We start from the raw sequence: 24,571 nt of genomic DNA on the forward strand, positions 1-24,571 counted from the left end.
GACTTGCTGCGCTTCCTGGACTTGGGTGGCTATTTCCTTTCCCATGTTTTGGAAGTTTTTGACTATAATGTCTTCAAATATTTTCTCTGGTCCTTTCTCTCTCTCTTCTCCTTCTGGGAACCCTATAATGCAGATATTGTTGCGTTTAATGTTGTCCCAGAGGTCTCTTAGGCTGTCTTCATTTCTTTTCATTCTTTTTTCTTTATACTGTTCTGCAGCAGTGATTTCCATCATTCTGTCTTCCAGGTCACTTATCCGTTCTTCTGCCTCAGTTATTCTGCTATTGATTCCTTCTCATGTATTTTTCATTTCAGTTATTATATTGTTCATCTCTGTTTTTTTGTTCTTTAATTCTTCTAGGTCTTTGTTAAACATTTCTTGCATCTTCTCGATCTTTGCCTCCTTTCTTTTTCCGAGGTCCTGGATCATCTTCACTAACATTATTCTGAATTATTTTTCTGGAAGGTTGCCTATCTCCACTTCATTTAGTTGTTTTTCTGGGGTTTTATCTTGTTCCTTCATCTTGTACATAGCCCTCTGCCTTTTCATCTTCTCTATCTTTCTTTGAATGTGGTTATTGTTCCACAGGCTGCAGGATTGTAGTTCTTCTTGCTTCTGCTGTCTGCCCTCTGGTGGATGAGGCTATCTAATGATCCTTTTAATATGCTACTGAATTCAGTTTGCTAATATTTTATTGAGATTGTTTTATGTCTGTATTCATCAATGATATTGACCTGTACTTTTCTTTTCTAGTAGTGTCTTTTTCTGGTTTGGGTATCAAGAAAATGCTGACCTTGTAAAATAATTTTGGGAGTATTCCCTCCTCTTCAATTTTTTGAAACAGTTTGAGAAAGATAGGTGTTAATTTTTTTTTTAATATTTTAAAAGTTCATCAGTGAAGCCATCTGTTTCTGTGCTTTTCTCTGTTGGGAGTTTCTGATTACTGATTTAATATCCTTACTGGTAATTTATTGGTCTATTCAGATTTTCTGTTTATTCCTGATCCAGTCTTGGTAAGTTGTATGTTTCTAAGAATTTTTCCATTTCTTTTAGGTTGTCCAGTTTGTTGGTGTATAGTTGTTCACAGCAGCCTCTTAGGATCCTTTGAATTTCTGTGGTATGCATTATAATATCTCCTTTCTCATTTACAGTTTTGTTGATTTGTGTGCTTTCTCTTTTTTCCTTGGTTAGTCTAGCTACGGGTTTGTCAGTTCTGTTTTATCTTTTTCAAAGAACCAACTCTTAGTTTGGTTAAACCTTTCTATTTTCTATTCTGTATTTTATTTATTTCTTCACTAATCCTTATTATTTCTTTTTTTTTCTTCTAACTTTCAGCTCATTTTGTTCTTCTTTATTTAGTTCCTTCAGGAATAAATTTAGGTTGTTTTTCTGAGACTTTTCTTGCTATGAACTTTCCTCATAGAACTGCTTTTACTGCTTCCCACAAATTCTGGTATGTTGTGATGCATTTTTGTTTGTCTCAAGAAAGTTTTAATTTCCCTTTTAATTTCTTCTTTGGCCCATTTGTTGACCAAGAGAATGTTATTTAATTTCCATGTGTTCGTGAATTTTCCAGTTTTCCTTTTGTTATTGATTTCTAGTTTCATGACATTGTGATCAGAGAAGATACCTGGTATGATTTCAAACATCTTGAATTGTAGATTTGATTGTAGATATTATTATTAGCAAATTAGGCATGGAAGGAACATATCTCAACATAATAAAGGCCATATATGATAAGCCGACAGCTCATATCATACTCAGTGGAGAAAGTAGGACAGCTTTTCCTCTACGATCAGGAACAAGACAAGAGTGCCTACTCTCAGCACTCCTATTCAGCATAATACTAGAATACCTACCTAGAGTAATCAGGCAAGGAAAAGGGGGAAAAAAAAGGTATCAGAATTGGAAAGAAAGAAGTAAAATTGATCTATTTGCAGATAACATGATTTTATATATAGAAAATCCAAAGATTCAACCAAAAACTGTTAGATCTAATCAATGAATACAGTAAAGTTGCAGGATACAAAATTAACATACAAAAATCAGTATCATTTCTATACACTAACAAAGAGTTTTCTGAAAAATAAAGAAAGAAATTTATACACTTATAATTGCATCAAAAGCAATAAGATGTTTAGGTATAAATTTAATTAAGGAGGTAAACGATCTCTACTCTGAAAACCATAAGACAATGATGAAAGAAATCAAACAAGACACAAATAAGTGGAAAACTATCCCATGTTCATTTATTAGAATAATATATATTGTTAAAATGTGAATACTACCAAAAGTGACTTATAAATTCGATGCAATCTTTATCAAGACTCCAATGGCATTTTTACAGAAGTAGAAAAAATACTCCTAAGAGTTTATGGACCTACAGAAGACCATGAATTGCCAAAGCAATCCTGGGAAAGAAGAACAAAGCTGGAGCATCACAGTTCCTGATTTTAAGCTATACTAAAAAGCTATAGTCATCAAAATAGTACAGTACTGGCATATAAACAGACAAAGAGAACAATGGAACAGAATTGAGAGTCTAAAAATAAAGTATATACAGTCAGCTAATATTTGACAAGGGAGCCAAGAAAACTCAATGGAGAAAAGACAGTCTTTTCAGTATATGGTACTGTGATAATTGGATATTCACATGTAAAAGAATGAAACTCGACCTATGTCTTACATCGCTCACAAAAAATAACTCAAAAGTGGATGAAAGACTTAAGTCTAAGACTTGAAACCATGAAACTCCTAGAAGAAAACATAGGAATAAAGCTCCTTGACGTATGTCTTCTTAATAATATTTTGGATATGACACCTAAAAGCACAAGCAACAAAATAAAAAATAAACAAGTGGGACCACCTCAAACTAAAATGCTCCTGCACAACAAAAGAAACCATCAACAAATTTAAATGTTAACCTACAGAATTAGAAAGGGTATTTGCAAACCATACATCTGATACGAGATTAATATCCAAAACATATAAATAACTCATTCAACTCTATAGCAAAAAAACAAATAACCTAATTAAAAAATGGGCAAAGTACCTGAATAAACATTTCTCAAAAAAGCATATATAAAAGGCCAACAGGTACGTGAAAAGATGCTCAACATCACTAGTCATTAGGGAAATGTAAATTAAAACCACAATGAGATATAACCTCACACCTGTTAGAATGGCCATCATCAAAAAGATAAGAGACAACAAATGCTGACATGAATGTAAAGAAAAGAGAACCTTTGTACACTGTTGGTGGTATTGTAGATTGTTGGTGGTATTGTAAATGGAAAACAGTATTGAGGGTTCTCAAGAAATTACAACACACACACACACACACACACACAATGGAATATTAATCAGCCATAAAAATGAAGAAATCGTACCATTTGCAACAACATGAATGGACCTTGAGGGCATTATCCTAAGTGGAATAAATCAGATAAAGACAAATACTGTATGATCTCTTGTATTTGGAATCTAAAAAATAAAAACCAAAAATCAAAAACAAACCATAGAGAAAGAGATCAGACTTGTGGTTACCAGAGTCAAAGTGTCCCAGGAGTGGAAATGGGGGAGTTGGGGGAAGGTGGTTAAAAGGTACGTAAAGTACTAGGGATGTAATATACAACATGATGACTATAGCTAACAGTTGTATGATATATAAGAAAGAAAAAACACAAGGAGATTTTCTCCCCTTTTTTCTTTCTTTTCTTTTTCTTGTATCTATACGAAAAGATGGATGTTAGCTGAACCTATTGTGGAAATCATTTCACAATATATGTAAACCAAACCTTGTGCTGTATACCTTAAACTTATACAGTGATGTATGTCAATTTTTCAACAAAACTGAAAAAAAAATATGCCTTGATCTGCATTTTACAACAAAGAGAAACCCATGATTAATAATATTTGCTCATTATGGTACTTACCTGAAAATAATTAGAACTGGTTAAAAATTGTAACCTACAAGGAATTCCAATGGTTCCAAGTAGTAAATACCTAAGCAGACATACACATGCAATCACTTAAGACATTCTATCAGACACTGCAATGAATAACTAAATGTGAATCTTCTCTGAGTATTTTCAAGTCAATGCTTAATGAAATTATTATGTTGATAAATTATATGCATTATTTAAACATACTCCTAAACACCTTTTTGTAAAGATTAAAAGAAACAAACAAACATGGAATATTAGGGTATAGCTATAACCTGCATTCATTCATTTATTCAACAACATACTTGTGCACTTGCAGTTGTCCAGGTTTTGTGATATATTATGGATATAAATATTTAGAGTAAACACAAATATACACAGTAGTTCTAAAGGTTATCAAACATAAGCGGGAAAGAGACAAGTAAATAGACAAAAATAATGCACTTAAAATAAGTGCTATGGTAGAGGAAAATTTGACTCTAAATGCAACCTTAAAACCTCCCTCCCCATCAACACTGTGTAATTTTATCAATACTTTGTTTATGTACATGTGTTAAAGTAAACTAATTACAGGCTTAGATCATTCTAATTATTTTTTCAAAATTTGACTCTGTAATTGTTGCATTTAATCTTTATATATACATCATTATACTGTGTCCATAGATTCCTTCCGTTACTCAAGGTTTGTGATTTTAAAATATTTAAGTACCTGGTTTTTCTTTACTATGTGTACCAAATTCAGAGAGAAGCAGATGACAAATTAGATAAGTCAGAATAATAAGGGAGAACACTTTGGTGCAGTCCTAAAAGCAAGTCCAACACCCAAATATACTCACATGCATTTATATTCATATATTATACACTAGTTCTTATATACCTTCATAACACACACATACACACACACATATACACACACACATACACACACACACACACACACACACATGCTTTAAGCCTTCCGTTTGAAGGAAATAGATTGCTTTGCATAGATGGTGCCACCTGAACAAGCACTAAAACACAGATTCAATGTGAGAATTAATGAGTAAATAGTCAATGAAAAGAAATACTGTATGCAATGATAGTATGTGTATGACACAATGGGTCTGAGTTTCTTGAAGCAGATTCTAGAATCTAGTCAACTTAGTTAAAATATAAAAGATTTTAAAATTTATAAAAATTACCTGTACAGGGGCTTCCCTGGTGGTGCAGTGGTTAAGAATCCACCAGCCAATGCAGGGGACACGGGTTCGAGCCCTGGTCCGGGAAGATCCCACATGCCGCGGAGCAACTAAGCCCGTGCACCACAACTACTGAGCCTGCACTCTAGAGCCCGTGCACCACAACTACTGAGCCCACATGCCACAACTACTGAAGCCCGTGTGCCTAGAGCCTGTGCTCCGCAACAAGAGAAACCATTGCAATCAGCAGCCCGCACACCGCAACGAAGAGTAGCCCCCGCCCACCACAACTAGAGAAAGCCCACGCACAGCAACAAAGACCAAACACAACCAAAATAAATAAACAAAATAAATAAATAAATAAATAATTACCTGTTCAAGTTGTCTATGCAATATGATCCAAATGGAATTTTATAAAAGATTAGACTGGTAACAATGTAAAAGGTAGATTGGAATGACAAGCAATATTGGAATCTGGAAAACATCCCAAGACATGATATTCTAAGTGATGTATGACAATTTAGTGGCTACATTCCTGGAGTTTTAGGTGAACATTTGGTCAATAATTCATATTTGTGCACTTAAAAACTATACATTTTTCTTGTACATTTGATTTATTTCAATACCTAATCTAAATTATAAACCAAGAATCATCATCCTGGGTGCTATTGACATTCTGGGCTGAATGCCAATAGCTAACCTCTCAATTTGTGACAAACAAAAATGTCTTTAGACATTGTCAAATGTCCTCTAGGGGACAAAGTATTCCCCAGTTGAGAATCTTTGCTATATTCTAAGATTTTCCTATTTTTTTTAATTTTAACGCTTAAACTGTATATAATTCCTTTTCACAATAATGATGTATAACAAACACTCTCAAGTATTTAGTGGCTTACAACAACAAATGTCTGTTTTTCTTACTCAGGGATATAGGTGTCAGATGGGATTTGTCTGATCTTGACAGGACTTGACTGGACCTGGTCAGCTTGGCTCCAGGCTATAGCTCAAGTTCTAGTATGCTCCATGTCTCTTATATCAGGGCCTAAGTCAAAGGGACAGACACAGGGTGTGTACTTCTCATGGTGATGTCAGGAACTCAACAAGACTGTCCAGACATATATGCACATTTCAAGCCTCCACTTATACTTAGTCTTCTAATCTCTAGTTGACAAAAATCAAGGCATATAACTAAGGCCAAGGTAAAGGGCAGGGAAGTCATTCTGCCTATCATGCATTTATGACAAGAATGTGAAGTAAAGACATGGAACCAACAATTCAATCTACCACATCTACCACCTAGCCAAATGATAAATAAGGCTTGGTTTGTAGGTTTAGGTTTGTAGATGTAGATATATATATATTACACTAAATTGAGAGCTTCTTGGCACATAAGTGTTTAAAGAATAAATACATGAGCAAGACAATTGACATCATTATTTTACATTTTTAAATTATAAAGAAGAGTTTTTAATACATAGAGTAAATAGCATTACATATATAACATTAATGTCATTTTATTAAAATAATATTGAATAGTTATTAATAACAAAAAATCATTTTAAGATTTTTTTTAAGATTTTTAAGAGGCCATTTTGTAATTTATGCAAAATCATGATACACCTAAAATGTACTAATAATACTTATTGCTACTCGGCATGATATTGATTCTAAAAATTATCTTGCTGGGACATTTGCATTCATGATTTTTCTTTTATTGATATTATTAAATAAATAGAGAAGAAAATAATCTTTATAATTTTTCTACAAGTAATTTTGACTTCTGCGTACTACTTTAATGACTAATTATTACTCACAAAATCTAGCTTCTCTGTTCTTCTTACCTCTCCTTTGTCTCCTTTTCTTAATAATTCTATAAATGCCCAACTGTGTGGAAATCAAAAGCAAGTTTTGGAATGACACCATAGCGTGCTTTTATATAATAAGTAAAGATAGTGTTCAATTACAATGTAATTTCCCTTCGAAAAGAGAAGGGGAATTTGAATTTGAAAAATTATCTAACAAATTGAAGTGGCAAAGACTTCTTACTCTATTTTACTTCATTAGGTGAATCAAAAAGGTAACCAACAAGTCTGAGCATTGTCAGTAAAATTTGTAACTGAAAACCAACTAATAATCATAGATATTTGGTCATGTGTTCTTAACCTGGGGTGATGTTCAAGAATATATTTGATTCACAAACCTAAATATACTGGGTACTTCATATTTTGCTTTATATAAATAAATGCATTTTATATATATATATATATATTAGGATCACAAGTTTATGGCCAGTTCCCAGCAATAAAAATAACACTATATATTATAGACAAAGTTTTAAAACCATGTTAGATACTATTTAGAAGAGATTCACATTCCTCCTTAAAAAAATCCATTTAATGTAGAGGACTTGAGAAAATTGCCACAATAAAAATACGAATATTAATATATAGTTAAAGCTGTAGATAGATATGACAGATAGAAAAAGAGAGACAGAAAAGCAGAGAGACAGAGATGTCTCTTAGGCTACATCTGTTCATCACCACAGCTTTCTAATATCAGCATGGACTATGGATAAGAAAAAAAACTGCAATTTTTTGAGTCATTATGTGCCAAGCATATTGTTCTTCTATGACCCATAGTCCTCACAATAACTCTGTGAAGTAGATTTCATAATTGGTGGTTTGTGTGTTCAGTTTTATATAAGAAATAAGACACAAAAAAGCAAAATGTCCTATTTCACAAGCTAATAAAAAAATAGTTCAAGCTTTGGTGTCCAGGTTAGTTTGCCTCCAAAGCACATAATTATTTTTCCTATACCATGATTTCTTTTCCTACACTGATTCATTTTCTACTTGGAATTGCTTTATATTCAACAATCTCCGTCTGCACTTTCCTCAGAGATCAGGTCTCACTTACAATTCCAAATGCTCCACTGCCTGCCATTGATCTGATTCTTTGACTTGAACCCTGAAGAATACTCTTGAATCTATATTGTTACCAGGTCTCAAATCAAATCCAAACAGATGCGCAGCCCACATAAGTTCAGGCATCTTTTTCATGAACACTAGTATAAACATCTTTTAACTGAAAAACATTCTTCTTTTAAAACACCTACATCATTTTCTGGAAGGCCTCTAGTAAAGAGTGTGCCTTAGAACCAGTACACAGAAATTTAGTTTCCATCAACACAAGTCCCTTCCCAGCCATAACTCCCTCTCCTAGAGCCTCCTCTTTTTGCCCTGTTTCCTTCTCAGGTATTAGATGTCCTGTCTCAGTTTGCCATCCATTTTATTTTTCTTAATATAACTAATAACTGTATCATTTATGGTTATAGATTCAATAAGGGATGGATCTCACACACACAAAATGATGTAACCAATTATTATAAATAGAAAACATTTTTCTAATTGTCACAAGCTTTTATTATATTAACTAGACTTATCCATTATTCCCAATATACTCAAACACATGCTCATATGCTTAGAAATCCTGCCACTCCTTTGATTCTATCAATCTATGTCTTTTTTCAGACTATGATATTTAGAACTCAAGCAACTTCTTGGATATATAATCAATTATGTTTCAAAATCCCCTTTATCTGACTTTAAAAATGTCAACTTTCTATACTAGTTTTATTCAGTACTATCAGAAGTAATTTCCCTGAAGAAATATCATTTAAGGAATATGTCTAGGGTCCAGGCAAAGAGGGTGTAATCATACATTTTCCAGAAGGAATTTAAGTCCTCCTTTTTTTAAGAGGACACCATTGATAGAACATGAGTTGGGTGTATAGTTTTCAGGGTCTTTCCTCTCCATCCAGTTTTAAGAGAATCCTTTTAGATTCAACATCTTGGAACACCATGTAAAAGTACACAAGAGTCACTATCTTTCTGATGCATCATCCCCAAATGGCATTTATATTTATGAATTCTTAGCCTATAGACTTATCTTACAGAATTGTATACCCCAAATATTCTTTTAAGAATGAGGGCAAAACATAAACGTATTTAAAATAGATAAAAGTTAAAGTTTACTACCAACTGAATTTCACTAAAGAAATTTCTAAAGTATGTGTTCCAATGAGAATAAAAAATAACTCCAGATGGAAGGTGTGAAAAGCTAGACATTAAGAGTAGCAAATAGTAAATGAATAAGATATAAAACTAGACAAAAGTGTTCCAGAAACTAAAATGCTGGACAAAAATAACATGTAATTAAGGAGATTGATGAAATAGAAATTAAGTAACTTAAGGTGTTTGAGTTATTAATATGTACAAAATTTCAAGTATGCTAAAAATTCAAGTGTAACTAATAAAAAAAGGAAATTAAACAAGCAGGATTTAGAGTAGTAGTATATTATTTTCAAACCAAAATTTAGATAACAGATGAAGAAAAACTAAAAATAAAAAATTATTAAAAATAAACAGCAAAAGACACAGAATAGCCAAAACAATATTAAAGGAGAATATAGTTGGAGACTGACACAACCCAATTTCAAAACTTACTATAAAGCTATATTCATCAAAACAATGTGGTATTGGTGAACGAAGAGATAAATATATCAATGAAACAGAGACCCCAGAATAGACCAGCATAAATCTAGTCCACTGATCTTTGACAAATGAGCAATAGCAATAAAATGGAGAAAAAAATATCTCTTCAAAAAAAGATGCTTGAAAAACTGAAAATTCTCATGCCAAAAAAAAAAAAAAAATAGAATCTAGACACAAACCTTATAGCTTTCACAAAAATCAACTCAAAATACGTGCTAGATGTAAATGTAAAACTACAAAACTCCTAGAAGATAACATAAATTCTATTTGACCTTGTGTACGGGGGTGACTTTTTAGTTACAATACCAAAGGCAGGATCCATGAAAGAAAGAATTGATAAGTTGTACTTCATTAAAATTAAAAACTTCTGCTCTATGAAAGACACTGACTGGGAATGAAAATAAGAAGTCACAGATTGGGAGAAAATATTTGCAAAAGACACATCTGATATGGACTGTTATCTAAAATATACAAAGAACTCTTAAAACTCAGTAAGAAAATGAACATGATTAAAACACAGGTAAAGGACTCGAACAGACACCTCACCAAAGAAGATATAAAGATAAAAATAAGCATATGAAAAGATGTTCTACATCACATGTCATCAGGGAAACATATTTTTTTTAAAAAAGATACCCCTTACATACCTATTATAATAGCCAAAATCCAGAACTGACAACACCAAATGTCAGCAACAGGAATGTTCATTCATAACTGGTAGGAATGCAAAATGGTATAGCTACTTTGAAAGACAGATTGGCAGTTTCCTGCAAAACTAAACATGCTTTTACTGTAAAACCCAGCAATTTGACTCCTTGGTATTTACCCAAAGGAGTTGAAAACATGTCCACACAAAAACCTGCAAACTGATGTTCATAGCAGCTTTATTCAACGTTGCCAATACTTGGAAGCAATCAATATGCCCTCAGTCAGTGAACAGATAAACTGTGGTACATCCAGTGAATGGAATATTATTCAGTGCTAAAAAGAAAGGAGTTATTAAGTCATGAAAAAACATGGAAGAAAATTAAATGCATATTACTAATAAAAGAAGCCACTCTGAAAAGGCTACATACTGTATGATTCCAACTATATAACATTCTGGAAAAATGAAACTATGGAGATAGTAAAAAGATCAGTGGTTATGGAGGAGCGAGGGATGAATAGGCAGAGCAAAGAGGATTTTTATGTTAGTGAAGCTACTTTATATGATATTATAATAGTAGGTACATACCATTGTACATTTATCCAAACGCATAGAATTGTAATGTCAAGAGTGAACCCTAATGTAAACTATGGATTATGGGTGACAATGAAATTTCAATGTTGATTCATCAATTATAATAAATGTAACAGTCTGGAGGTTGATAGTGGGGGAGATGGTAGGGGAGCCTGGGGTGAGGGGACAGGGAATATATGGAAACTCTCTGTATTTTCCACTTAAATTTCTTTGAACCTAAAACTTCTGTAAAAATAGACTATTAAAAAATAAATAGCAGAAAAGGGAGAAAGAGAGCACAGAAAAAGCATAACAGAGAAAGCTAAAGGTTGTATTATATTAAAATATCTAAATGATTAAGACATCAAAATAAATGTAAACGTACTGAACTTATCAGTTGACAGATAATGTAAGAATAAAATAAAAAAGGAAAATCAAATAATTTTTAAAAGAGACTCACTAAAATTTAAGGATAATAATAATAAATGTTAAAGCATTGAAAACCTTGGGAATAAAGACAAAATGTTAAATCACCAGGATGTGCTGAAAAGAAATAGCTTCAAATTAAAGATATTGCATTAGTTTTCTATACTGTGTAACAAATTACCATAAACTTAGTTGGTTAAATAACACTCATTTATTATCTCCCAGCTTTTTAGTATAAGGAGTTTGGGCCCTGCTTATCTGGGTCCTGTTTCAGGTCTAATAAGGCTGTAAGCTGGGTGTCCTCTGGGACAGTGGTCTCACCTGAGTCTTGTGGGATTCTTCTGAGCTCATGTAGTTCTTGGTACAATTTCCTTGTAGCTATAGAATTTATTGCAGCTAGCTTCCTCAAAGACAGCAATGAAGAGAGAGAGTCTGTTGTTTCAAGTCCCCCACCTCTAGACCCTCTGTTAAAGGGCTTAACTGATTAGATCAAGCCTACCCAGAAAAATCTTCCTTTTGTTTAACTCAAAGTCAACTGATTAGGGACCTTGATTACATCTTCAAAATAATCTCACCTTGCTATATAGTATATGTTTTATAGGAGAATTTTACAAAAATTTCAAGGAACAAATCATTTCAATCTTATGAAAATATTTATGTGAATATAATAGTAGTTTATATTAGAAAATCTATTGATGTATCTCATCAGATTAATCAGCTAAAGGAAGAAACCATATGATCATCTTAAAAGATACAATAAAATGTGTGATCTTAGGTAATACCCATTTGAATCAGTGCAAGTCCAGTTTTTTCAGGACCTTGAAAAGTTGATTCTACATTTTACCTAGAAGTGGAAAACTCAAGAATAGCTAAGTCACTCTTGAAGAGAATACGTTAAGTATATGTGTTGGGATAAGAGAGGGTTGATCTACCTGATATCAAAACTATATATATTATAGAGCTATGATTAAAACACTGTGGTTTAATGCAGGACTAAATTTACTCATGAAATGAATAGAGAGTCCAGATATAAATTCATGCAAATATGGAAATTTGAAGTATGACCAAAGTAACATTACAATTCACTGGGAAAATACTGGACAGTTCAATAAATGGAATTAAGCTATTTTATTACTGACATGAACATAGTAGACTAACTCAGTAGATGTCCTTATTGCCTCCTAGTGTACCTTCTGTACCACAGCATCTAGAAAGCTAAAATACCAAACTTCATAAACTCTTGCAGCTAAGGTCTTAATGTGATTCATTTTTACCAAACAGTTGGTTTACATGAGATTTAAATTCAGAACCAAATGAGGTACAGAGGAAATATTTGCATTCATGGCATTGAATATGCTGGTATGTCTGTGGACCAAACAGCTCATGGGGCAGCCACCTTATTCCTAGAGTGTGGCTAAGGTGGTACTGCCCTGGAGCCAACATTTGTCACAGAAGCTTCTTATTCTATTACTTCCTGATTGTAACAGAGGTAGCTATTTCCTCAGTTAGCCATTTATGCGTTGGTTTGTTGAGAATCATCCTGGAAGCCCAGCCTAGAGCCTCTTCCTCCAACCCACCCAGGAGGTTTGGATGCACATAATTCACTGTATTACATCTCTTTTTTCTTAACATGGTATGCTGACAAAGAAATCATGATCTATACAATTTTCTAAATGTGACCATATGCAGTTGGATTCCTACCTCACGATATACTAAAGAAATTCCATAGAGATGAAGAACTTAAATGTGAAAGGCAACTATTGTACAAGCATTAGAAAGAAACATAGGATAAATCCTTTATGTCCTCAAGTGGCAGTTTTTTAAAAAAAAAAGAAAACACAAGTATTAACCATAAGAGAAAAGATTGATGAATTTTCTTTAAAATTAAGAACTCATGCTGTATAAAAAATAAATTAATTAAATTGAATTTTAAAAAAAGAACTTCAGTTCATTAAAACAAACAACAACAACAACAAAAGAGTAGAATGTAAAACAAAAAAGTAAATGTAGAGTAAAATGTAAAACAAAAACTAGGAGAAAATGTTTGAAAGACATATAAATAAAAAGAAAAAATATCTAGATTATGTTTAAAACATCTTTTTGAAATGTGAGTAAAAGGCATTTCACAGAAAACACAAATGACCAATATACATATGAAAATATGTCTAATTCATTTAGCAATTAATAAAATGCTAATTCAAATCACAGTGATTGTACCATTTTACACATAGTATATGGTTCAAACTTTAAAATCTGATATTATTTGTTGGCAAGGGTATAAAGCAAGGGAAACACTTAAATACTACTAGTAGCATAAAATGTTTGCTGGGAGAAAAGGCTAGAAAGAGGAAATGAAAGAGAAAAATGTATTAAGAACCACAGTGTGAGAACCGTGTATATTCAGTGGGAGTTCTGAAAATGGGTTGATCGAAGAAGGCTTATTAACAAGGGAAAATTGAACTAATGGATGGCTTCCAAACTGTAGTGCATCAGCATGCCCTCACGTACTGGATGAAAAATGAAACCAGTTGATATATTTTGTAAGGATAATTAGAATTCAGGAACTCAGGATGAGAAAAGAAAAAGGAAAGTGAAGCTGAACACAGATGTTTTTATAATGTTGCATTCTGGAAAATGAAGGAAGCTGAAGCAAAAGAGATAATCATGCCTCCCAATCACATTGCCACCCAACAGGGTTGGAGAGAAGTGACCTTTGAGCAGGAATTGGAATCATCAGCATCCTGAAATATTCTGATAAGAGGTCATGTTAAGTGGAGGAGCTATTGTCAGACTATGAGGGTTTTGACCCATTTACATTTAACTTGGGGAGGGGTGTCAAGTAGAGCAACAAAGTTGGCTAAAGCTATTTCTATTTTCCATGCCCCATTCTACATCTACAAACCCACATCATGCATGTATGAGTTATGAAATTTGAATTGGGTAATTTTGGTGAGTCTACCAATGATTTAAATGCTGTAATATTTGCATTCAAAACTGGCAATGAACAGTAGAAAGATGAATGATAAAATTCATGAAAATAATTTAAAATTTTAATTTTAAATAACAAATAAAAAACTTGAGAACAAGTTAAAAGAAAGAACATGAAAAAGCTTTCATGAGAAAGCTTTATAGGTTATTTCCTTAATGACACTTTTTCTTGCTTTTTGAACAAAGGGTTCCACATTTACCTGTTTCACTGGACTGTGCAAATTATATGGCCAAAGCCAGTTTTCTATAAAAGGTTCTAGGTGTACACCATTAACTGCAGCATGCCTCAGAACTCACAGCAGCTAGGGAGAAGAGGTATGGCAATTGCTAAATGGCAACAGCATCTACTCCAGTCAGCTCCTTGCCCTACACAGATGAATCTACTTGCTTCACAAATTAAGTTCACTTCAAGAAGACAGAATCTCAAGGATGATGGTTGATCACAATTTCTGGAAAAATTTGTCAGAGAACAAATGGTGAGGCAAACTACACCTCTTGATGCTGCAGTTCGCTTAGAGGCTTTAACTGGTACTCATCATCTTCCTCTTCATCTCTCATTTTTGATTGCCCTCCCTTTCAGGTAGTATTTCTTTTCTAAGTAGTAGGCTGGATTGACCCAGACCTCTACTTTGAGGCATCAGAACAAGAAGTTAAATATCTTATAAACACTTTGTAGGTTGCTGTAAAAGTGGCACTTAGAGGGAACTCAAAATTGACTAGAGATGGACCTGTAGACTCGGTGGACCTGCTTTAACACAGACCTGGGCCAGGACTCCATTCATTACCCCATTCTCATGCATCAATAATCTAAGAGGTGTGCCAAGATAATGTTATTTTTTTAATAGAGTATTCAGTTTTTTAATTAATTTATTTATTTGGCTGCGGTGGGTCTTCGTTGTTGCGCACGGGCTTTCTCTAGTTGCGGCGAGCGGGGGCTGCTCTTTGTTGTGGTGCAAGAGCTTCTCATTGCGGTGGCTTCTCTTGTTGTGGAGCATGGGCTCTAGGTGCATGAGCTTCAGTAGTTGTGGCTTGCGGGCTCTAGAGCACAGGCTCAGTAGCTGTGGCTCACCGTCTTAGTTGCTCCGTGGCATGTGGGATCTTCCTGGACCAGGGATCAAACCCGTGTCCCCTGCATTGGCAAGAGGATTCTTAACCACTGTGCCACCAGGGAAGTCCTGCCATGATAATGGTATGCTTCTGTCTTTGATGTAAATTCAGAGTCTGTATTTGAAAGCCTTTGAAAGGTCCAGCCTTTTTCTTTTCCTCAGAGAATGGTTACCTGAATAAATGGACATAGGTCCCTTTGGAGAACAACCAGGAGATTCCTACTATACATACTGCTCCTTCCTCAAGGGGATCCCAATCAATCACTCCATTAACTAATGAATTCCAGGGGTGAAAACTTGCTTAATGCTGGAACCTGGGAAAGGGATAATGATCCTTCCATAGGGGCTGGCTGACCTAAGCCTTCTGTTCATCCATTCTTGAAAACCTTTATTTGGGCAGTACCCTTGTGGGCTGGCCATCTTTTCGTTAAGATAAGTGTGCCAGATACAGCAAATAAAAACACAGGACACCAGTTCAATTTGAATTTCAGATAAATAATGAAAATGCTTTTAATATAAACATATTCCATGTAATATTTGGGACATACTTATACTAAAAAATCAAGCATTTTTCATCTGAAATTTAAATTTAACTGCGTTTTCTGTATTTTATCTGGCAATTCTCTAGGAAGACCATAGTTTGTTAGCCATTGTTATAGATCCCCACCAGTCATATCACCCTGGCTGACATTTAGAAATTGATGGCCATTAGGATGATTATGCCTATCTTACTTCTGAATGTTAAATGTTGTTACCCGGCCTTTCCTGTTTTGGGAGTCAGTGATCACAGTTATTGGCCAGAATCTCCTAACATAAGCCCCAGCCTACAGAGCCTCTTAGTGTCACTGTTGCCCCCCCTTGACTTATATATCCCTTACTGCCTCAACAAATGGAGGGTCTTTCCAAGAATCATATCCAGCTGGTAGGTCTTCTGGTCTCACATAATTAATTCACTCTAACATGCCTACCTTTCTGAGTAGTTTTACCCCTTTCTCCATGGTCTTTCAGGCAGTTCTGGCATTTCTACTTCATATAATGCTGGCTGTTGCCCACCCCCCCACCCCTTGCCCTCCAGTTTCTAAGACACATTACAGTACTGAATTAGAACTAGTCTTTCCCTCTTTGCTGCACTGGCCAGAGAGTTAAGTCTTGTTTGGGGAAAGTGTCCCCATATCACAAACACTACCATATCCAGATTTATGTTCTACCCCTGTTGATGAAATACCACCAACATGTTCTCCCAGGCATACTCTCCCAGTTCTCATCAATAAAACAATAAAATTCCATAGTTTATAATCCTCATCCTATAATCCTTCTCTTCTCTTCTCTTCTCTCTAAGCTTTTCACCAGTTAGTCCACGCTGAAATTTGTCCCTAGTTATTTTTTGGTTGCCTATGCAAGGAGCTGGAACATCCTGACTAGGAAAGCATTATTTTGTAAGGCACCTCACTGCTTCGAGCCTTCTGAAAGAACGACTGGTGAAGGAAAAGGAAGGTGGGGAGGGAGCTGCTACCCTCTAACATGAGAGAGTGGGCCACATCTAGAAGCCCAGAGTGTCAAGGGAATCTGGGTGTTCAATGTTCTCGAGGGCATTTATTCAGATATCCCCATTTTCAGTCTCAGTCCTACTTCTTCCCTATCAGGCATAGGACACTTGCTGGAGCTGAAAATTCAACTCTTTCTGGAGTTTTACTATTCTTAAGTGTAGCTCCTAAGACTGTTCCTCAGTATGATCAGCCCTCCAGCTACAGGAGATCAATATTTCTTTAAATGTGGTCATTGAGGCCCTCTGATTTTCACATTTTGTATTAAACTGGTGACTAATCATCAACTCTCTTGAAAGCATCATTGGTGCTCAGCAATACCATGCAGTTTTGCTGTCCTTATCATTAGTATGTCCCATGTTCTTTTCCAGTGCCAGAGTTATTGCTGTTACATGAACCAGTGCATCTTCTTCCATCTCCATCCTTTCCCAGTTCACTGGGGTAAATTCTTAATGACCAACTGCTACAGAATGATAAGAACAATTAATATTCCACCTACCTTCAGTGACAGTTTGCTCATTGTTAGGTAGCTGGCTGATGAGCCATCTTTAGAATCAACTCCTTAGTGTTCTTCCCAAGACCACTGCTGGTACCAACTCTTCAAGATTAGGCACCACAGAAGGAGAGCCAGAGTCAGGGATTCAGGTGCATGAGATTAATTAAGGCAACTCGTATCAGGAAAACCTATGCATGAGGCAAGCAAAATAGGGAAAGGGAAGGAACTGAGCAAGAGAATAGTCCCACACAAATTCTAGCCTTGATCCAACTTGTGAGCATGCTTTGCAGCATAAATCACGTTGCAGAGTCATCCTCTTGTGGCAGGGCAAATAGACCATAGTGCCCCATATCAGTGCGTCACTGACTGCACTGGGGTGAGAGTGTAACATCTGTCCCAAGGGTAAGCTGTTAACACAGCCCCTCACAGCTGGGTTGATGGGTATACCAGCCAGTAAAGTGGGTACAGACAGGACATCAGCTGCAGCTACTATAGTTGCTTTATACAGTAAATTATAACTACATTTATACTTTAATTTATATTTTGAATGATTATCCTTATACACAAAATATGCTTACTATACCTACTTTTGCATAATGCTTTCTCTCTATATAAATCTTCTTTTTTAATCTAAGTGCCAGTTCTGCTTATCCTGCCTTCTAGATTGCACAAAATATTTTTTTCACCTACTAGTATTATCAATCTAAGATATATAGGTTGATAATACATAGCTGCTTACCTTTCAGCTGCTTCCTTTGTTCAAGAGGACAGAGTCTGGCCCTAATTAGGTTCTATCTCATCTAATATTTATCCTGGGGTCTATTTAAACTCTCACTTTCTATATTATGCTTTAGGCCAGTTATTTATTCATTTTTATTTTTCTGTATATCAGTGGTGTATTTTCTGTTGGATACCATTCTGATCCATTTACTAGTCCACATCTATAGGTTATTTGTATGAATCTAATCTAATTTAATTGCTTTCTCCAACTCTAAGGTAAATAATAAACACTCTCTGCCAACCATTTTTAACCAAGTGGGGAACATAGGCTGTAGAATAAGTGAAACTGACATTCTTCATACCTTGTTCTTCATGAATCGTTTTTCTTCTGGGAAGTAGCCTATTGTATGGCAGAATTATCTTCACTGTAGAAGCACAATGTGCATATATTGTGCCAGCACACCCCAAGTTTATTTAAGAACCAGAGTAACTGCTAAGATTTACATATTAAATTTAGACTGAGAGACAATATCCATGAAGGAAATCTTTTAAATGACAAATGATAATACTAGTAATCAGTAAAGAGAACCTAAGATAACTGATTTACTTTTGTTTGGGTTTAATTTGGCTCACTTGTAACAGTTGTTTTCATTGATATATTTCTTCATAATGAATTTTATGTAAGTCAGTAATAATCTCACTTAGCATAGTTGACTATAATAAAAGAGAAGTCCAGTGTTATTTAACATAATTTAAATGGCATAATATCACACATTGTAGTTAAATATTACAATTAAATTGTGTATTCAACTGCGTAGCCATTTTTATCCAAATAATTTGCCTTTTTATGTTGAAAATACAAAGCTGCCTGAAACATGTTGATCTCTTCATCTATTTTTTATTGTTGATTCTCTCTTCTCTTTATCTTTCTAATTGTGCATTTAATGCCATATCATAGCTCTGAAAATAGCCATTAGAAAATAAACTACGTAGAATATGTCTTTTGTGCCCCAAGCATCTGGGATATTTTTATGAGCATTTATCAAAACCATACCTGTGCAAATTAAGTTTAATGAAATCCTCAAGATGCTAAATATCTCCAAGAACATAAAAGGGTATATTGGCCCAAATGAACAGATAAAATGAAGAGTTTATTTTCTCACAATCTCTGTTATGCTGCTAAATGAAAAATTCTAAATTTTAATAAGATTAAGTCAAAACAAATTCTACCTATTGCTACATCAAATGAAAATATCTCCATAATACTGAGAACTTTTAAATAAAGAACTAGATGTTCAGGGGACTTCCCTTGTTGTCCAGTGGGTAAGACTCTGTGCTCCCAATGCAGGGGGCCTGGGTTTGATCCCTGGTCGGGGAACTAGATTCCGCATGCAGGCCACAACTAAGAAGTCCGCATGCCACAACTAAAGATCCCAAATGTGCAACTAAGACCTGGCATGGCCAAAATAAATAAATAAAATAATGAAAGAAAGAAAGAAAGAAAGGGAAAGAAAGAAAGGAAAGAAAGAGAGTTCCTTAAAAAAAAAAAAGTAGTTCAAATCAGCCATATGATTTTAAGAATTAATATTTCCAGGGCAACTAGGTAGTTTATTCAAGGAAACCTATTACATGTTATTCAATACTATTAGACAATTCCCTCCAAGAACTCTGAGAATCATTAAATATCTGAGATAATATTTCAAATTTCCTACCTGTTCTAAAAGAACCTTTTCTTCCCTACCTTAGACTACTAGGTATATTACCCTCTGCTTTATGAAGGAGAGGATAAGTATGGCATAAGAACCAAAAGGTGGGAGATACATAATAAGTATAATGACTTAGGTTTAAAAAAAAGAAAGTTTTAGATAAAAACAACCATTATTAGTTTTATTGTCCCTGGAGAAAAGCCAAAATAAAAATCATCAAGAACTGGTTACAAGGGGGTTACTGATCAAGGGAAAAGGAGCAGCAAGAGATTAAGAGATGAAAAACCTTTACCTTAATAACCACCATTCATTGTCACTAATAGGGAACCATAGAGAATATAAGTCAGTGCTCAGTTATCATCCATTGGGACTATCAGTTAAATGCAATCAACGTATGTTCAGTTAAGTGACCAGCAAGAGCAGGGATTAATCAGTTTTTGTGGATCCTTATGTTTATACTGTATTGTTGTCCACCTCCACTCCCACTTTTTCTTAAAGAAAAATAGTATGTGAACATGTTGCTAGGGCCTCTCTCAGCAGCTTGAAGGGACTTATGCTAGTGAGCCTCCCTGAAGGTTAATAAGTCCATTAGCTTTATGGTAAAATCAGCTCTGAGCCAGAGTGATGACCATCTCTTCACCCAGATTGTTCCCAGTTCCTACCACAACATGGAACTCCAATTAAGGATCTAGGACACACATAAGAATTTCTTTTCATCCATGAGTAAAAAAGGGAGCAATGGAACCAAAGAACAGTGATGGTGGTGAGAAGGTAACTGTACCTATGCAAGAAAGAACCAGCTAGAGACCTCTCACTTTGACCCTAAGTCAGGATAGTGTTGAAATACAAGATCTTTGTTTTGAGTAAAGTGTCTTCTGTGTCCATAAAAGAAACTATGAAACAAAATTAGAGAAAGAGGGAAAAAGTGAACCATTCAATTATATGTGTGAATAACAATGGTATTAGTTGTCTTATCAGATAAATAAGAAATGTAAAATGACTTTTCTCATTTAAATATTTGTTATTATATTAAGAATTTCTTATACAATTGCATTCTATATAATCAATGAACCAAAGGAATCATTAATTGGTCAAATTAATGAGAGCAGTTAGAATTTCAGAGCTGGGTGTTATCTTAGAGATTGCCAAAACCAACTCATGCATTGCCTAGTTGAGGAAACTAGAGGTCTAGAGAGGTTTAGTGACTGAATAAAGGTCTTACAGTCAGAGAGAAGCAAAATTAGGATTAGAGCTGAGGTCTTCACTTCAAAACAAGTAACCTGTGTAGATTACAATATGTAAATTCTAATTAAAGACACCTTTTCTATGATTCCTGAGCTCTCTCCCTTCTCAACTTCTAATAAAATAAAAATACATGAACAGAAATTGACCACAGGAAAGACAGAGTAATAAATTGAAAGAAAACCTGAATTAGAATCTTGGCTCTGCCAAGTGACAATGAAAAGGTCAGACATACAAGTACTAAATTTTGTTATCTTACCTATACAATCAAAGCAAAATATTTTCCTTGCAGGTGTTCCAAAGCTCTTGTAAGAGTTAAATTAAATAGCTGTGAAAATACTTTGTAAACTGTGAAGCCAGTTATAGAATTGTAAAAAATTTAAGAGAAATGATATACTGGGACTTGGCAGCCATACAATTTAGGCATCTTCACTTTTTTTTTTATTTGCCTTAACTCAACAAACTGTCATCTTTTATTATATAAAAACAAATTCACAATAAGAAAACAAACAACCTGATTTAAAAAATTGACCAAAGACCTTAACAGATACTTCACCAAAGAAGATATACAGATGGCAAATAAGCATATGAAAATGTGTTCCACATCATACATCATCAGGGAAATGCAAATTAAACAACAATGAGATACCACTACACACCTATTAGAATGGCCAAAATCTGGAACACTGATAACACCAAATGCTGGTGAGGATGTGGAGCAAGAGGAATTAGCATACATTGCTGGTGGGAATGCAAAATGATACAGCCACTTTGGAAGACAGTTTGGTGGCTTCTTACAAAACTAAGTATACTCTTACTATCTGATCCAGCAATTATGCTCCTTGGTTTTTTCCCAAAGGAGTGGAAAGCTTATGTCCACATAAAAACCTGCACACAGATGTTTATAGCAACTTTATTCGTAATTTATTCATAATTGCCAAAACTTGGAAGCAACCAAGATGTCCTTTAGTAGTTGAATGGATAAATAAACTGTGGTATATCCAAACAATGGCATATTATTCAGCACTAAAATGAAATGAGCCATCAAGCCATGAAAAGACATGGAGGAACTTTATTTATTTATTATTTATTTAGCTGCACCAGGTCTTAGTTGCCGCACACGCAGGATCTCCATTGCAGAATGTGAGACCTTAGGTGTGGCATGCGGACTTCTTAGTTGCTGCATGAAGACTCTTAGTTGCGGCATGAGAACTCTTAGTTGTGGCATGCATGTGGGATCTAGTTCCCCAACCAGGGATCAAACCTGGTCCCTCTGCATTGGGAGCATGGAGTCTTACCCACTGGACCACCAGAGAAGTCCCACATGGAGGAGCTTTAAATGAATATTAGTAAGTGAAAGAAACTAACCTGAAAAGGCTATATGATTACAACTGTATGACATTCTGGAAAAGGCAAAACTATACAATAAAAAAATTAATGGTTGCTAGGGGTGGGAGAGAGTGGGACAGATGAATAGAGGGAGCACACAGTATTTTTATGGCAATAAAAATATTATAATTATGGGCATATATCACAAACATTTGTCCAAATCCACAGAATGTGCAATGTAAAGAGTGAACCCTAAGGTAAACTATGGACTTTAGGTGATTACAATGTGTAAAGGTGGGTCCATCTTTGGTAAAAAAAAAATGTACCATTCTCCTGAGTGATGTTGATAATGGGGAAACTATGTATGTGCTTGGGCAAGAGATGTATGGAAATCTGTGTACCTCCTTCTCAATTTTGTTGTAAACCTGTACTGCTCTAAAAAAGTAATGTCTTAAAAAATTCAAAGCATATTATAGTCCTTTAAATGACTATTGAATAGAATCCAGAATAAAACTTAAATGGGTTTGCAACGGCAATATGTATAGTTCTTGCTCTAATTATCCTCAGTGACTTTTTCAAATCTTATTCCCTTTCCTCCTTCCAATCCCTCTCAGTAAATACCTCAATGTGCAATTCATTTAATAAAGGTAATCCATAAAATTGACCTTCCGGTTTGTGTCACTAATTTATGAGTTTCTTTGCATTTCTACCTACCCTTTCCTCTTTCTCTTTGGTTATAATGGATAAAGGTGTTCTTCCTCCTTTCTAATATTTATCCCTCTACTTGTGCTTCAGATTATATCTCCGTCCTCTTGTACAAAGTCATCTTTCTGAAAAAGGTTGTGTATACTCACTGTCTCCACTTCTCCACTGCCCATTTATACCTCAACTCACTTCAATCTATCTACAGTCCCCATAACTTTACTAAATACTCTCTCCATTTTGACCAATCCTTGCTGGTAACACAGGGACAGTCATCAGTCCTTATTTTATCTGACCTCCCCAATAATTGCTTCCTTTTCTTAGAACATTTTCTTCCTCTCTGGTCACTCCTCCACAGTATTTTTTAATCTACCTTTTCCAAGTTTCTGTCTTAACCTCTTTTTCTTTTTCTCATGCTAGTCATGCTTTCTAGGCTTTCTCACCCTCCTCCATTTTTTCAAGTGCCACCTGTTTGTTGTTGGTGTCTCCCAAACCTGGATCTCCATCCTAGAACTGATTGATGTTGAAACATGATCCGTATTTCAGTTCTATTTTGAAATATCTTTGACTCTGCTACTGGCATCTCAGAATTTCTAAAAATGAAGGCTTCATTCAGTTTCAAACCTATTCTTCATTCTGTTCCCTGTCTTGAAAATTGACACAAATTTCCACCAAATTACCAAAGACAAAAATCTTCATATCATCCCTTACTCTTTCTCCCCCATTTTCCCCGTATCCATTCAATCATAAATTCCCTGGATTTTACATCCATATACATTTTATTTCTAATCACTTCTCTCTATTTACACTGAAACTAATAATAATTCACACCAAATTATTTCTCACCTGGATAATTGCAGCTACTTCCTTACTCCTTACTTCCTTCTCCTAACTTAACCCTCCTCTAATCAATTCTCCATGTACCAGGATGAATTATATTTCTTTCTTTTCCCCAGAGACAGAAGGATTTATTACTTGCAGCAGGTAAGGAGAACACTTGCTTTCCCAAAGCAGTGTCTCTCTGAATTATATTTCTAACATGGAAATAATATTTTTCTTTAAGTCCAAAATTTATCAGTGAATTCTCGTGCCTTTTTGTGTAATTTTAAACTTCTTAATTTGTCCTGCAAGATTCCTCATCAACTGGCTTCTGAGACTATCTCCAACAGTAACAAACTTTCACGTCCACAAAAGTACATATTCTACTTGACTCTAACTGTACAATTTTCCTGAAACACTCCTCATAAATCCTCTTGGTCCATGCCTTATTTCCAGCTGACTAATTCCAATTCTTCATTCAATTAAGACATCTTTTTAAAGGATGCCTTTTTTTTTTTTTTTTTAGAAAGAACATTTTTTTTTTTAATTTATTTATTTTTGGCGTGTTGGGTCCTCGTTTCTGTGCGAGGGCTTTCTCT

The sequence above is a fragment of the Eubalaena glacialis genome, chromosome 6 (genome assembly GCF_028564815.1).
Source record: "Eubalaena glacialis isolate mEubGla1 chromosome 6, mEubGla1.1.hap2.+ XY, whole genome shotgun sequence".
In the NCBI taxonomy this organism is placed as follows: Eukaryota; Metazoa; Chordata; class Mammalia; order Artiodactyla; family Balaenidae; genus Eubalaena; species Eubalaena glacialis.